The following is a 17,593-nucleotide window of genomic DNA, read 5'->3' as shown; positions in this document are numbered from 1 at the left end:
CCCAAGAGAAGCAGAACGGCGGTCTGCAGATGTAAACAATGCAGATCGCCATTCTGTGAGAAGGGAAGGTAGTGATCATGTGTTTCTGCTAAGCAGGCACATAGATCTCTGCCCTCCCACAGTAGAAGCACATCCCCCACAGTTAGCAAGCACTCCCTAGGAGCACATTTAACCCTATAATCGCCTCTGATGTTAACCCCTTCCCTGTCAGTGTCATTTAGTACAGTGGCAGTGCATATTTTTTTAGCACTGATCACTGTATTAGTGTCACTGGTCCCCAAAAAAGTGTCAAAAATTGTCACTTAGTGTCTGATTTGTCCACCGCAATATTTATCTGATTTGTCCACCGCAATAATCCCGCTATAAGTTGCTGATCGCCGCCATTACTAATAAATAAATAAAAATTCCATAAAAATATCCCATAGTTTGTAGACACTATAACTTTCGCGCAAACCAATCAATATACACTTTCTGGGATTTTCTTTTACCAAATATATGTATCAGAATACATATTGGCCTAAATTAATGAAGAAATTTGATTTTTTACATTTTTATATTGGATATTTTATAACAGAAAGTAAAAAATATTGTCCTTTTTCGTTTATAGCGCAAAACATAAAAAAAAGCTCTATTTGTGGGAAAAAAGTGCATACATTTTATTTGTGTACGGTGTCACACGACCACGCAATCATCAGTTAAAGTAATGCAGTGCCGTATCACAAAAAATGGCCCGGTCATGAAGGGGGGGTAAACCTTCCAGAGCTAAAGTGGTTTACCTCTTCCTGCCCATGTAACACATATGTGCTGCCGCAAAGATAGTGGGCTTTAACATCCATACACCGCACATGTGCGTCCATGGAAAGCCAAGGTTTCTTTACTAAGAGTACACTCAATGTGCACTCTCAACACAGTGATTGAGCAATATAGACTATTTCTTCTTGATGTGTTTTTAGTTTTCTAAGCCATATCTGGTGGTAACGTGCAATGGTCTCCTGATTATGGTCCCAAAGTGCTATCATTTCCTATATTTTCCAAAATGTTCACAAGTTGGCATATGAGTGTCTTCTTTAGGATAAATGTATCAATACTAAAAATACTTGATGTAGACTGATTATTTTCCATGGTCTACAAAATTAATGTAGTCATTATTCAAAATACACACATCCTTTTTTGTGGATAAGGAAACGGGAGGGAGCAGCTCTATTAAAATGTCATAAAAAGTTTGTGTACAATTTTGATGGATCATTTCAGAAAAATGTGTCATTCATTCATGGTTTACCTATTTTGACTACCTTGATCATCTTTGACAGCCTTTATCTTATTTTGTTATGTTTTATAAACCTGAATTTAGCCAACCAATGCAAGTTCCTTAAAGTATAACTAAAGGCAAAACTTTTTTTTTTTAGTTTTGGATAGATTGTAGAAGGATTAGAGCGATTGTCAGTTTTTTTTGCTGTCTGTTCCCACCGTTAGGGAGATTCACACTCTCTGTTTGTCCCATTTACCATTATCATTGAAAGTGAAATTCCTAAATTTTGGGTTGTCCCGAGAAAAGTAAATGAGGGGAAATCTTCCAATGGGGACACTAGTTCTGGTGACCTGGAAGTAAAGTGTAATCAATTCACCTGACCTTAGTGAAAATTGCAGAGGAAGAATGGGGAGGAAAAGAAAAGTAAGGTATGCAAAGAATAGAAAGCCTGCAATTATTTTTAATTTAAATATGTTCCTCAAGTGCCACCAAGGATATAAATCAGCTTTGTAAGATAACTTTGCAAACCCAGTTATCCCCAAGAATTCCTCTAATTTGCAGGGATTCTCACTCACTTCCTGTTTGGCTATGGGACAGGAAGTGAAGGGAAATTTACATAATGGGACAGAGATGGCGAAAAAAAATCTGACAGGGGTTATAACTTTTCCTTGCTCTATCCAAAATAAAAAAAAAAAAAACAGAAAATGGTTTCATACTTACTGTAATTTTCTTTTCCTGGTGCCTATCCATGGCAGCATACCTGTGACAAGCCTCGCCTTGCCTCCTCCCTCAGGACCAGTGAATATTATAAAAGAAAAGGATCAGTGCTAGGGTTGCCACGTCATCCCTTTAAACCTGAACACATATGAATTACACAGGTTCTGAGGCTGATTTAATGCAGATAAGACACCATGTGAGTTTAATTACCACCTTAATTAGACTCAGAACCTGTGTAATTCATATGTGTTCGGGTTTAAAGGGATGAGGTGGCAACTGTAATCAGTGTCCCAGCATTCTATGTAATATAGCATACCGAGTAGGAATGAGCCCGATGTTCGAGTCGAACGTAAGTTCGACTCGAACATCAGGTGTTTGCCTGTTCGCCGAATAACGAACAATTTGGGGTGTTTGCGGCAAATTAGAAAGCCGTGGAACACCCTTTAAAAGTCTAGAAATCAAAAGTGCTCATTTTAAAGGCTTATATGCATGGTATTGTCATAAAAAGTGTTTGGGGACCTGGGTCCTGCCCCAGAGGACATGTATCAATGCAAAAAAAAGTTTTAAAAACGGATGTTTTTTCGGGAGCAGTGATTTTAATAATGCTTGAAGTGAAACAATAAAAGTGAAATATTCCTTTAAATTTCATACCTGGGGGTGTCTATAGTATGCTTGTAAAGTCGCGCATTTTTTCCCATGTTTAGAAAAGTCCCTGCACAAAATGACATTTCTAAAGGGAAAAAAGACATTTAAAGCTACTCGCGGCTATAATGACTTGTTGGGTCTCGGCAATACAGATAAAAGTCATTGAAAAAAACGGCATGGGGTCCCCCCAAAAATCCATACCAGGCCCTTCAGGTCTGGTATGGATATTAAGGGGAACCCTACGCCAAAGTTTTTTTAAAAATAGCGTAGGGGTCCCCCTCAAAATCCATACCAGACCTGAAGGGTCTGGTATGGATTTTAAGGGGAACCCCATGCCAGAATTTAAAAAAAATGGTGTGGGGGTCCCCCAAAAATCCATACCAGACCCTTATCCAAGCACGCAACCTGGCAGGCTGCAGGAAAAGAGGGGGGACAAAAAAAGTGCCCCCCCCTCCTGAACCGTACCAGGCCACATGCCCTCAACATGGGGATGGTGCTTTGGGGTAGCCCCCCCAAAGCACCTTGTCCCATGTTGATGGGGACAAGGGCCTCATCCCCACAACCCTTGCCTGGTGGTTGTGGGGGTCTGCGGGCGGGGGGCTTATTGGAATCTGGAAGACCCCTTTAACAAGGGGACCCCCAGATCCCGGCCCCCCTGTTTGAAATGGTAACGGGTACATTGTAGCCCTGCCATTTCACAAAAAAAGTGTCAAAATGTTAAAAAAAACACAAGACACATCTTGGAGCAAGTCCTTTATTAAAAAATTAAAATGTCCCACGAAGTCCATTCATCTTCTTCTCTCGCTCCGCCGGACTGAAAAAAAAAACCTGCACGCTGCCACCGCAATGGGAGGCACCCGCCGTAATGACCGCCCTCTCAGGTGACAGTTCTTTTATAACTGAGGGTTGGGCCACACGGTGATGTAAACAGGTGGCCCCATCCCCCTCTGACACCACAGGGAAGCCAATGGGAAGTCCCCGTGCATCAGAGGGGGCGGGGTCACCCGGGTACATCACCGTGTGGCCCCACCCTCAGTTATAAAAGAACTGTCACCTGAGAGGACGGTCATTACGGTGGGTGCCTCCCATGGAGGCGGATCGGTGGTGGTGTGCAGGTTTTTTTTTTCAGTCTGGCGGAGCGAGAGAAGAAGATGAATGGACTTCGTGGACCTTTTTAATTTTTTTATTTTTTAATAAAGGACTTGTCCCAAGATGTGTATTGTGGTTTTTTAACATTTTGACACTTTTTTGTGAAATGGTAGGGGTACAATGTACCCGTTACCATTTCAAACCGGGGGGGCCAGGATCTGGGGGTCCCCTTGTTAAAGGGGGCATCCAGATTCCGATAAGCCCCCCGCCCGCAGACCCCCACAACCACCGGGCATGGGTTGTGGGGATGAGGCTCTTGTCCCCATCGACATGGGAAAAGGTGGTTTGGGGGGATACCCCAAAGCACCCTCCCCATGTTGAGGGCATATGGCCTGGTACAGTTCAGGAGGGGGGGCGCTCTCTCGTCCCCCCTCTTTTCCTACAGCCTGCCAGGTTGCGTGCTCAGATAAGGGTCTGGTTTTTTGGGGGGAAACCACGCCATTTTTTTTTAAATTTGGCGCGGGGTTCCCCTTAAAATTCATACCAGACCTGAAGGGTCTGGTATAGATTTTGAGGGGGACCCCTACGCCATTTTTTTTTTAAATTGGCGCAGGGTTCCCCTTAATTTCCATATCAGACCTGAAGGGTCTGGTATGGAATTTGGGGGGACCCCACACAATTTTTTTTTTTTAATTTTGGTTCGGGGTTCTCCTAATATTCATACCAGACCCAAAGGGCCTGGTATGGATTTTTGGGGGGACCCCCATGCCATTTTTTTCAATTACTTTTATCTGTATTGCCGAGACCCAACAATTCATTATAGCCTCGAGTAGTTTTAAATGACTTTTTTTTCCTTTAGAAAAGTCATTTTGTGGAGGGACTGTTCTAAACACGGGAAAAATGCGCGATTTTACAGGCATACTATAGACACCCCAGGTACTAAATTTAAAGGAATATTTCACTTTCATCGTTTCACTTTAAGCATTATTAAAATCACTGCTCTCGAAAAAACGGCGGTTTTTAAAACTTTTTTTGCATTTTTGCAGACTTTAACGGTGTTCGCGTGTTCGAACAATTTTTTTGCCTGTTCAAATGTTCTGCTGCGAACCGAACCGGGGGGTGTTCGGCTCATCCCTAATACCGAGGGTGAGATTGTATGCTGCCATGGATAGGCACCAGGAAAAGAAAATGACGGTAAGTATGAAACAATTTTCTGTTTTCCTGTCGCATCTTCATGGCAGCATACACGTTGGGTTGTGACTCCGCCCCCACAACCTGATAGGACCACATAGCTATAAATTAGTGAGTAGACACCCGTCCCAGTATTCTCTGTATATATATATACACATGTCACCTTAGAAGGGTGGGTGATTGTATGCTGCCATGAAGATGCGACAGGAAAGGAAAATTACAGAAACATGAGTATACAATTTTCCGTTTTCCTGTCGCATCATGGCAGCATACACGTTGGGGAGTAACTCGCCAAACTGGGTGGGAATGCAAAATCAATTTATTGACAAGAAACAGAAGAATTGGCCTGTATAACGGCCCTCCCAAATTCTACTGCTGCTAAGCGTGCAGCGTCTATTTTATAATGGGATACGAAGGTGTTTCTAGAAGACCAAGTGGCCGCTCTACAAATGGTTTCCACTGAGACTTTACAGTAAGCTGCCCATGAAGTAGCCATTGCCCTGGTGGAATGTGCTCTTAAGCCTTCTGGAATCTGCAAGGTGCTTAAGGAGTAGGCCTTCTTGATAGCTTTCACGAGCCATGAGGCGATGGTACGGGCAGAAGCTGCCTGGCCCTTCCTGAATCCATGTGGGATGACTAGAAGGTTCTCGCATTTCCTGAATGGCTTGGTTATAGAGAGGTATTGCAGGATGTTGCCCTTGACATCCAGAGGATGGGGAACGCCCTGATCCGTGACTAAAGCCGGGAGGTCAATCTCCTGGTTAAAGTGGAATGAAGAGGAGACTTTTGGGATAAATCTGTCTGAAGGCTTCAGGGTTAGTCTGTCTGGGTAAATCATCAGATACGGTTCCTTGATCAGCAAAGCTTGCATTTCTGAGACCCTCTTCACTGATGTGATGGCAATTAGGAATGATACTTTTAGAGTCAGATCCCAGAGGGAGATGTCTTCAAGTGGGAAGAATGGCTCTCCGGATAAGGCCTCTAGGACGGTTGATAGATCCCATGTCGGGAATGAAGGCTTTCTAGGAGGCCTTAGCTTCAGACAGGCTCTTTGAAATTGAACCACCAGAGGGTTAAGTGCCCATTTAACCCCTGTCAAAGCGGAGATGGCAGAAACTTGGACCTTGGGCAAAGGAAGAGAACTTTCCCCAGATTCTCCCGTAGGTGTTATTTGTGGAGAGTTTTCTAGCCTGGAGCAGGGTATCGACTACCTTTTGAGAGCAGCCTTGGTCTAGGAACCTAGACCTTTCAGTCTCCAGGCCGTTAGGTGTAATTTCTCCGGATTCGGATGGAGTAGCTGGCCCTGGGTTAGTAGATCCGTTGTCACCGGGAGTGGAAGTGGATCCGCTGTGCTCAGCTGCAGGAGGGTGGTGAACCAAGGCCTCCGTGGCCAGAAGGGAATCACCGCCAGTACTAGAGCCATTGAATGTTTGAGCCTCAGAAGGAACTTGGCTATCAGCGGAGTTGGTGGGAAAATGTAGCCTAGGCGACAGTTCCAGGAGTGCTGGAGACAATCCGTTCCCTCCGCTGAGGGGAAGGGGTTCTGTAAGGTACCTGGTAGGAGAGCCTGACTGTAGGAGAAGACCTCTCATACAACGCTGGTTCAGGAGCCACTGGAGTGGGGACAGTGGTCTCCTGAGCGCAGTGGGGTAGGAGTGCCTGTATAGTCTCTGATGTGGAGGCAGAGATCCCTCCTGGGATGGTAGAGCTGCAGGTGAGTGGAGACTGGAACAGCAGTAACTTGACTCACTGGGTTGCAGGTGAGAGGAGACTGGAACAGCAGTAACTTGACACACTGGATGGCTGAGTTGCAGGTGAGAGCAGACTGGAACAGCAGCAGGCTTGACACGCTGGAGGGAGAGATCACTGAAGCTGAAGCTGAAGGTGCAACAGCAAGTGAACAGTAGGCACAAGCAGAGTCAGACAGTCCGGGTCGGCAGGTAGCTGGCACAGGTAATAACGGCAGGCGAGGCAGAGTCGGTGAACAGGCAGGGTTCGGCAACGGTAGCAAATACAGACAGAAGAGTAGTCAGACAAGCCGGATCGGGATTGGAGCAGGTCGGATGGTCAAACAAGCCGGGTCAAGATCAGGTAGCAGACAATCAGGATACGGGTCAACAGATTCACAGAGCTGAGTCGAAGCAGCGATGCTCTCATGGAACAGGGGAACTTTTATGTGCTAAAATGGCGCCAAACCGGCGCTAACGCGAACGCGCGCGCGCCCGTGCGCGTGCACGCGCGCACCCGCGCCGCGCACCCGCGCGCGCCCGAGCGCCGCGCTGATGCACAACAGTTTGATGCCGTGTCCGAATGGAAGCGCGCCGGCGCATAGGCGAACGCAAGTGCCCTGGACTGGTGCTGGTAGATCCCTGACATTGCCCCCCCCAAGGGGCAGCCTCCGGATGCCCAACAACCTCTTCTTCTCAGGATGAGTAGAAAAATAAGCGCGCACTAGACACCTGGCATGCACATTACTGTCCGGTTCCCATGAGTTACTTTCTGGGCCGTAGCCTTTCCACTTGATTAAGAATTGGTTTTGCCCTTGCCTTCTTCTACAATCAAGGATAGCCTCGACCTCAAATTCCTCACTGCCATTAACTACAACAGGTTCAGGGGGTCTTGTGCCCCTAGCAGGAAAGGGATCAGGTACAGCAGGTTTAAGCAGAGATACATGGAATACTGGATGAATTTTAAATGAATCAGGTAACGTCAACTCATAAGATACTTCATTGATTTTCCTTCTGACTGGAAAAGGTCCCATGAATCTAGGTGCCAACTTCTTGGAAGGACATGCTAATTTGATATTAACAGTAGAAAGCCATACCTGGTCGCCAATTTGCAAGTTCAGCTCCCCCCTTCTTTTCCGGTCGAAGATTCTCTTACCATCAGCCTGAGCCTTGGATATCGTTTCCTGTAGCAACCGGCTGTTGTGACTGAGGAACTCCACCGTACTTTGTACTGCTGGAACCGAAGATTCTGAAAGGAAATCAGGTAGAAAGGTTAGGTGAAAGCCATAATTGGCGAAAAAGGGGGATTGACCGGTGGCAGAATGTTTGGCATTGTTATAGGCAAATTCTGCTAAGGGTAATAGAGATACCCAATCATCTTGTGTGAATGATGTGAAGCATCTGATGTATTGTTCCAGGGTCTGATTAGTCCTTTCTGTCTGACCGTTTGTCTGAGGATGGTATGCCGAGGACAAGGCCAATTCAATCTTTAAGGTTTCACACAGGGATCTCCAGAAACGTGAAGTGAATTGAACCCCTCTATCAGAAACTATGTTTGCCGGTACTCCATGAAGTCTGATGATCTCCTTGATAAATATGCGAGCAGGTTCGGAGGCAGACGGGGTTCCCCTTAAAGGTAGAAAATGAGCCATTTTGGTTAGACGGTCCACAACTACAAAGATAGCTGAACATCCTTCGGAACATGGAAGTTCCACAATAAAGTCCATAGAAATCATTTTCCACGGTCTGTCGGGTACGGGCAATGGTTTTAATAGGCCCCAAGCTCGATTCCTGGACGACTTATTCTGGATACAGATGGGACAGGAACTAACATACTTTTCACAAAAGTCTTTCAGATTGGGCCACCAGAAAGTACGCTGCACTAGTTCCAGGGTCTTGCGGACCCCAAAGTGGCCTGCCAATGGGTGGTCGTGGAGAAGTGTTAAAACCTTGACCCGAATGTCTTCAGGAACAAAAATTTGGCTTCCTTTCCAGAACAGACCATCTCTACTTACTAAAGAAATTCCAGTAGGCCTGGCTGATTCAGAGGATGCTTCCTTAATCAGGGAAAGTAAATCTTTTTGCAGCAGTAAAAAACTGTTTGAGAGTAAGATGGTGTCCGGAGTGGATAAGTCCTTAGGATTGTCATGCATACGTGATAATGCGTCTGGTTTGATATTTTTAGAGCCTGGACGGTACGTGATGTGGAAGGAGAAACGTGAGAAAAACAGAGCCCAGCGGGCTTGTCGAGGCTTCAGACGTTTGGCAGATCGTAAGTACTCTAGGTTTTTATGGTCAGTATAAATTAGTACTGGATGCATAGCCCCCTCCAACAGGTACCTCCATTCTTCTAGAGCTGCTTTAATAGCGAGAAGTTCACGGTCACCAACGTCATAATTCTTCTCCGCAGGGGAGAGTTTACGGGAGAAGAACCCTACAGGATGCATTATCTCTTTGCTACCTTTGCGCTGTGAAAGAATCGCACCTACCGCAATCTCGGAGGCATCAACCTCTAAAATAAACGGTAGGGATGGTTCAGGGTGACTGAGGATAGGTGCTGAAGTAAACAGTTTCTTGAGATTTTCGAAGGCATCTTGGGCAAGTTGGTTCCAGGAGAAACGGATATTTTGTTTGGTTAACTGCGTGATGGGTGCAATTATGGCTGAGAACCCCCTGATGAATTTCCTGTAGAAGTTTGCAAACCCCACAAACCGTTGAACTCCTTTCTTGTCCAAGGGTACCGGCCAGTCCAGCACAGCGGACACTTTTTGTGGGTCCATCTTGATGCCTGTTGCGGAGATGATTAACCCCAAGAATTGGATGCTCTGTTGTTCAAACTCACATTTCTCCGCTTTTGCGTACAGACTGTGTAAGCGAAGACGACCCAACACCCTGCGGACATGTTCCTGATGCAATTCACGGGATTCAGAAAAAATCAAGATATCATCCAGGTATGCAATTACAAACACATCTAGAAAGTCCCTGAGGACGTCGTTAATCAGGTGTTGAAAAGTTGCAGGGGCGTTGCAGAGTCCAAAGGGCATGACCAGGTATTCATAATGTCCGAATCGGGTTCGGAATGCTGTCTTCCACTCATGTCCAGCCCGGATGCGGACTAGATTATATGCCCCTCTTAGGTCAAGCTTGGTGAAGATGACAGCAGTCCTTAATTTTTGAAAAAGTTCAGGTATCAAGGGTAGGGGATACCGATTTTTGACCGTGATCTTGTTTAGCTCACGATAATCGATACACGGCCGGAGCGACTTGTCCTTTTTGGTCACAAAAAATATTCCGGCACCAGCTGGAGAGGTAGAGTGACGTATAAAACCTTTGGCCAGATTCTCATCTATATATGTTTTTAGTACTTCCTGTTCCTTCTCGGATAAAGGAAAAATGCGTCCGAATGGTATCTCGGATCCAGGCAGCAAATCAATGGGGCAATCGTAGGGCCGATGAGGTGGAAGAGAGTCTGCCCCCTTTTTACTAAAAACATCGATGAATTCATGATATTGTTTAGGTATGACCTGGCAGAGTTTCTGGTCGGTGTCTAGACAAAGTAGAGTAGATGAAGAATCCGAATCTTCCTTTAAACAGTGTTCAAGACAGTAAGAAGATGAGAATTTCACTTCTCCAGATGTCCAATGAATGTAAGGGTTGTGGGCCTGCAGCCAAGGAATGCCCAGGATGATGGGAAACATAGGAGAGGAGATGACATCAAGAACCAGCAGTTCCTTGTGTTGGGAGGAAGTAGAAGCAGGCAGAGGCAGGGTTTCTTGGGTTACTTGTCCTGATCTGATGCGGGAACCATCAGCTAGAAACACAGCGAGTCCATGGGTCTTGGTTTGTAATGGAATGTTATGCTGGCTGGCAAAGTTTGAGTCAATAAAGCAGCTGCATGCTCCGGAATCAATGATGGCGTTGATCGTTATTGTCCCTTCGTGCAGCTGTAAAGACAGAGGAATGGCAATGTGGGTAGAGTTCGCAGACAGAGCAGAAAGACTGGTATACACAGAGAATGGGCACTTACTTAATTTGACTGGACAGTTCAGGACATAGTGCCCAGTCCCACCGCAGTAGAGGCACAGATTGAGTTGCCGGCGCCGGGCCCGTTCTTAAGGCGATAAGGCAGGTCGCATCAGTCCCAATTGCATAGGCTCCACAGGGTCAGGCATAGCAGTAGCTGGATTTGAACTGGATAGGGGTAAGTAGCGTGCTGCCGGGAGTGGTGCTCTGGCTGTCATCCACATCGGGCGGGATTGTAAAGTGGATCGTTCAGAACGACGTTCCCGGATTCGCCGGTCAATTTGGATAGTCAGATTAATTAATGCTTCAAGTGTGTCTGGTACACCCACTCGGGCAAGTTCGTCCTTTAAACCTTCAGACAGACCTAAGCGGAACTGATGACGCAGAGCCGCGTCATTCCACTGAGTGTCCGCACTCCAACGTCTAAAGTTCATGACATAATCTTCCGCAGGTCTGCGACCTTGCTGGAGCGTGAGCAGTGCTGATTCAGCTGTTGCAGTCTGTTGAGGGTCCTCATAAATTTGTGCCATGGCTTCAAAGAAAGAGGATAAAGACTGGGTTAGGACTGAGTCCCCCTCAAGTAGCCGATGAGCCCAGATCTGAGGTTCCCCTTGTAGGAGGGAGATCACAAACCCCACTTTGGTGGCCTCCAGTGAAAAAGTTCGGGGCTGTAACGCAAAGAAGAGCTTGCAGGCGTTGCGAAAGGCCCGGAACTTGGACCGGTCTCCAGAGAATCTATCAGGAGTGGGAACCTTTGGTTCAGGTGGAAGCATTACAACAGAAGGTCCAGGAGCCGTCTGTGCTGGGGTTGTGGCTGAAGAGGAGGCCAAGGGGTTAGGCCCTGCTAGGTTCTGGACTTGTCCCTCCAATCTGTTGTAGTTATCCTGAAGGGATTGTACGGCTTGAGTGAGGGCCGCAAGGTGGGTGCATATTTCTTTCAAAGGAGAGGTATCTCCTGCAGGCTCAGTCATGGCTGCTTCGTACTGTAAGGTACCTGGTAGGAGAGCCTGACTGTAGGAGAAGACCTCTCATACAACGCTGGTTCAGGAGCCACTGGAGTGGGGACAGTGGTCTCCTGAGCGCAGTGGGGTAGGAGTGCCTGTATAGTCTCTGATGTGGAGGCAGAGATCCCTCCTGGGATGGTAGAGCTGCAGGTGAGTGGAGACTGGAACAGCAGTAACTTGACTCACTGGGTTGCAGGTGAGAGGAGACTGGAACAGCAGTAACTTGACACACTGGATGGCTGAGTTGCAGGTGAGAGCAGACTGGAACGGCAGCAGGCTTGACACGCTGGAGGGAGAGATCACTGAAGCTGAAGCTGAAGGTGCAACAGCAAGTGAACAGTAGGCACAAGCAGAGTCAGACAGTCCGGGTCGGCAGGTAGCTGGCACAGGTAATAACGGCAGGCGAGGCAGAGTCGGTGAACAGGCAGGGTTCGGCAACGGTAGCAAATACAGACAGAAGAGTAGTCAGACAAGCCGGATCGGGATTGGAGCAGGTCGGATGGTCAAACAAGCCGGGTCAAGATCAGGTAGCAGACAATCAGGATACGGGTCAACAGATTCACAGAGCTGAGTCGAAGCAGCGATGCTCTCATGGAACAGGGGAACTTTTATGTGCTAAAATGGCGCCAAACCGGCGCTAACGCGAACGCGCGCGCGCACCCGCGCGCGCACCCGCGCGCGCCCGAGCGCCGCGCTGATGCACAACAGTTTGATGCCGTGTCCGAATGGAAGCGCGCCGGCGCATAGGCGAACACAAGTGCCCTGGACTGGTGCTGGTAGATCCCTGACAGGTTCCTTGACAGAAACCTCTGATATTTCCTGTTCTCTGGCGTTGCTGCGAGGTCTATGTCTGGATGACCTCATGTCTGGCATATGAGGGCAAATGCTTGGGGGCTTAGACACCACTCGTTGTTGGAAACAAATGTTCTGCTGAGAGAATCTGCCAGAAGGTTCTGAACACCCGGAATATAAGCCGCCCTCAGATCCCGCAGGTTCAGTTGAGCCCATCGCATCACCGGACCAACCTCCCGCATCATGGAGATGCTTCTGGTACCCCCCTGCCTGTTGATGTAGGCTACAGCCACTCGGTTGTCCATTTGAATGAGGACCTGTTTCCCTCTCAGAAGTGAGCTGAATGCCAAGAGGGCTTGGAAGGCTGCCTTCATCTCTAGAACGTTTGATAATACATCCTTGGTTTTGAAGTGCCAGCGGCCCTGAGCTGCATAATGTAGGTAATGTGCCCCCCATCCCTCCAGACTGGCGTCCGAAGTTACCACCTCCTGGTGGAGGATGACTATCTGCTTGCATCTGCTGAGGTTGTCGGGGTGAGTCCACCACCGTAGAGATAGTCTGGCTTCCTCTGAGATGCGAATCAATTGGGACATGGACCATCCGTCCCACTGGTGCAAGAAGGAGGCTTGCCGGGGTCTGGAATTTCATTGCGCCCATTTGACCATTGGAATGGTTGCTGATAGGGAACCCCGGAGGCTGAGGTATGCTCTGGCTGGTAGGCATGGCGCCGGAATAGCATCCTTCACCTTCTGAACTAGTAGGGACAACTTCTCCCCTGGCAGTTCCACTGTGTTTGCTCGAGTGTCTAGTTCGGCCCCCAGGAAGACCATCCTTTGGGTAGGTTGGATGTTGCTCTTTTGCCAGTTGATTATCCATCCCAGACTCATTAGGGTGGAAACTAGGATCTCGCGATGCTGCACGAGTGATTCCTGGCTGCTTGAGAGGAGGAGGATGTCGTCCAGGTAATGGTGGACCCTTATGCCGCGTACACACGGTCGGACTTTTCAGCTACAAAAGTCCAACGGACGCTGACGGACTAAAGCTGGCTGGTAATCCGATCGTGTGTGGGCTTCTCCGGACTTTCAACGTACTTTTTTAGACTCAAATCCGACGTACTTTAGATTTGAAACATACTTCAAATCTTTACGTCGTAACTACGACGGACCCCGAAGTCCGCTCGTCTGTATGCTAGTCCTACGGACAAAAAAACGACGCATGCTCATAAGCAAAAACTAAACGGAAGCACTCGGTCTAGTAAAACTAGTGTTCGTATTGTAGGTAGCACATTCATCACGCTGCAAAATCTGTGATCGTTGAATGCAGCGCATTTTATTTCTTCTTTACGAATGCTCTAAAGAACGAAGGTGTTTTGCTGTTCATAATCAGAGTTCTCCCAAACTGATTTCTGGATTCTTTTTCTCTTTGATCTCATGAATGATATAGTATGCTTTTTAAAAACAATGTTTCCATACTAATAATACTTTTTCCCTTTTTTTTTTTTTTTTAGGTTTGTAAAGTTACCACAAAGAACCCATTATTCTATTTTTTTTTTCTAGTGATTATTTTTTAGTTTTTAGATAAAGTTAACCCAAAGCACCGTTTTTGGTTATGTAGATTTTTTTATTTTCAAGACTTACCACTTGAACATTATTAACATTAGTAATGTATTTTTGGTGTGTTTTTTTCAAACTCAATGAGATTGTTGTCCCTTGTTAATTTAACATTGTGTGTAAAATCAATGATTTAAAAGAAAACACATAAAGTCTTTTGCTAAACTCAAAAAAGATCCATTTATTCATGGTCAAAATAAAATAAAGAGGAAGTCAACGCTGGAAAAAGTCGGTGTACAAGAAAATTGGGATCTTGCGGAGTCCATATAAGAGGGAGCACAATCTGGTCCAAGAATCCCAGAGATCAACAGCACCAGCAGATGATCTAGATGTCCCCAGACTGTGGTCCTACAACAGCCTGCGTCTTCTGTCAGACCAGACTGAACCCAGGTCATCACTTTCTTCTCTTCCCTGCAGCCTTTCCTCCACGCTGCCCTGCAGCCTTCCCTGTAGCCTTCTTTTGAGGCTGTGGCTCTGGTGTTTCAGTTGTGGCAGGAGGAGGAGGAGGAGGAGGGGGGGCTGCCTCATGTAGTTGGGTGTTTCGTGTTAGCGTGCCCTGCAGCCCCTTATGGATTGTTTCCCCAAATAGGCGCTCACAAATGAGGCGCTGCTCCCAATCCATCTGAAGAAGCCTGCTGGCTAAGTAGCAGCCATAGGATTCTTCCACTTCGGGGGGGGCTCCTTAAAAAACGGGTGGCCTCTTGCATGAGGCGCAGGGATGCGTCCTGTGTGACCATCCCCTTCCTGGCCCTTTTTTTGGGAAGGTGGAGGGGAGGCACTTGGGATTCGGTCAGGCTCCTACTGGGCCCAGCCACCTCACTTGGCCCAGCCACCTCACTTGGCCCAGCCACCTCACTGGGAGCAGCCACCTCACTGGGAGCAGCCACCTCACTGGGAGCAGCCACCTCCTGCCTGACACTGGGCCCAGCCTCCTCCAGGATGATGGTGAATCCGGCCTCCTCCAGGCTGTCCATGGGCCCGGTCTCCTCCTGCCTGCCACTTTCCCCACATTCCTCCTGGATGGACTCATCCTGTGTATAAAAAAAGGACAATAGTTTTAGTATATTTTTTTGGGTTCATCAATGACACACAGTTTGCTTCTCATGAATAGCAAATTCAATGTGAATACATCTCTTTAATAAAAGAGTCTAATCAGACACCCTAATTATTTCAAGCAGGTGCCAAACATATTTAGCCACTACTGTCAATTGATATGTATACACAATTTAGAGTGCAAAATTATTTTAGACAATTATAACATCCAGTTAACATCATTAATATTAGTACAGTAAATATTTGTTAAAATAATTTACCTGACTCCAGATGGTCATATCCGGTTCATCCAGGATGGAAGACCCAGCTTGCTCCTCATCAGCCTCTGCTGGGGTGGAGGGAAGGGTGGAGGGAAGGGTTGAAAGTGATGCCCTGGCTTCATTCTGGTCATCAAGAAAACGGAGTTGATTGTAGTACCACAGCCTGGGTACATAAACATCATCTGCTGATGCTCCTGATCTCCTTGATTCCTGGATCTTCTTATGCTCCCTCTTATACATGTTCCTCAAGACCCCAATTTTCTTGAGCAATGTCTCCATTGTTGCTTCCGGGATGGTCGCCTGGACAAAGGACAGAAGTCTCTCCAGCGTTGACTTCCTCACATGCTTTGCATAATACTGAGGGTGTTTCACCTCCCACAAATTCCTCATCTCTCGATATTTAGAAATAAAAGCTGTAAGGAACTCTGGATCCTTAAATAGGGGATTCATTATATCTGGAAAAGATAAAGTCACAAGACAAAAAACACTTATTATAGGTTTCTGCTAACCCCTCATCATCTTCTCCCTATGTAGGCCTCATCAATCTATCAAGCCATATAGGCCGCTTGCTACAAAGTCATGACCATAAAACCCAAAAAAAATATTTAAAATTACCTTCGTTTTGTAACGTCCTGGTCCACTATCACCTACGCACAGAACGTACGTACGACACGTGCGCAAGGGCCCTCTTTATACACTACGCATGTGTGAAACTCCGCCTGCGTCGCCCGCCCCTGACGTTCGAAATTAACTCATGTTCTCCGCCCCCTAATTCGACGCACAGAACGTACGTACGACACGTGCGCAAGGCCCCTCTTTATATACTACGCATGTGTGAAACTCCGCCTGCGTCGCCCGCCCCTGACGTTCGATTTTAACTCATGTTCTCCGCCCATTTTTAGTTACGGCGCGTAGTGGGGTAAATAATGGCGGAGACACCTGACATGTTGACTACCTCAGGTAGTGGAAACAGCCCGGAGGCTGGAACGTCAACCAAATCTGTGAGGCCTAGATTTAAGGCCTCTAATATGAGTTTTAAAGAGAAGGTGGAGATGGTGGCCATTCTTCACAAAGACGACTATGATGGGAAGTATGGGCCGTACGCACGGCCAAATTTGCGCAAGGCCAAAATAATGGCGAAGGTCGTGGACACTTTGCAGGCATCTTTTGGGGTACAGCGCTCCAGAGATCAACTTCGAAAAAGATGGTCTGACCTGAAACTCAGGGAGCCGGATCAATACAGACGGATCCGGAAAGTGCTGAAAAAAAGTAAGTACTTGTCGTGTTTTTCTCTTGTGTTTATTACCTTGTATACTGCTCCATGTGCTTTTCCTTCCTATACGATTTTTTTGTTCATCGTTTCAAACGATCTTTTAATAAACCTCGTTACATATCTATAGATGGATCTATCTATCTATATATATATATATATATATATATATATATATATATATATATATTATAGATATAGATATAGATATAGATATATAGATATATAGATAGATAGATAGATATATATATATATATAGATATAGATATATCTATATCTATATATAGATCTATATATAGATATATATAGATCTATATATAGATAGAGAGAGAGAGAGAGAGAGAGAGAGAGAGAGAGAGAGAGAAATATATAGAGAGAGAGAGAAATATAGAGATAGGTAGATAGATAGATATAGAAATGTAAAACATTCTTTTTGAATATTTTAAGTTATCTTTTTTTTTTTCTTTACATTTAGTTAGATATTTATAGATTTTGTTCCAGATATAGAGAGAGAGAGAGAGAGATCAAAAGATTATTAACTATATTTTGAGATATTGATATCTAGATATCTATCTATCCGATATGTCTTTATAATTTTAAATATTGAGGTAAAATAGGAACTCTACACAAACCACTTCACTACAAATGTTGGAAAATTACTATGTACTAAAATATCTGTGTGCTAAGTAGATTAATAATTTTTTGTTTCACATAGGGGAAAAATCACTCAGCCAACAAGAAGACAGTCCACCCCAAGCCAAACATGATTGGGAAATCAGCCCAAGCCCCACTGAGGATGTGGAGGAAGGAGAGGTGGGCGACATGGGCACCCCACCAGGTGAGTGTCTGACACACCAGCTTACGGTAATCTATGCATGGCTGCCTTTTGTTTAATGTAATTTTTCTACTCTATTTTAGGGGATCTGGTTGTGCTTGATTCAAGCAACAGTGCCACCCCTGAGG

The sequence above is a fragment of the Aquarana catesbeiana genome, linkage group LG10 (assembly GCF_042186555.1).
Source record: "Aquarana catesbeiana isolate 2022-GZ linkage group LG10, ASM4218655v1, whole genome shotgun sequence".
Classification (NCBI taxonomy): domain Eukaryota; kingdom Metazoa; phylum Chordata; class Amphibia; order Anura; family Ranidae; genus Aquarana; species Aquarana catesbeiana.
The sequence above is the reverse complement of the archived record's forward strand: the minus strand, read 5'-3'. Positions refer to the sequence as shown.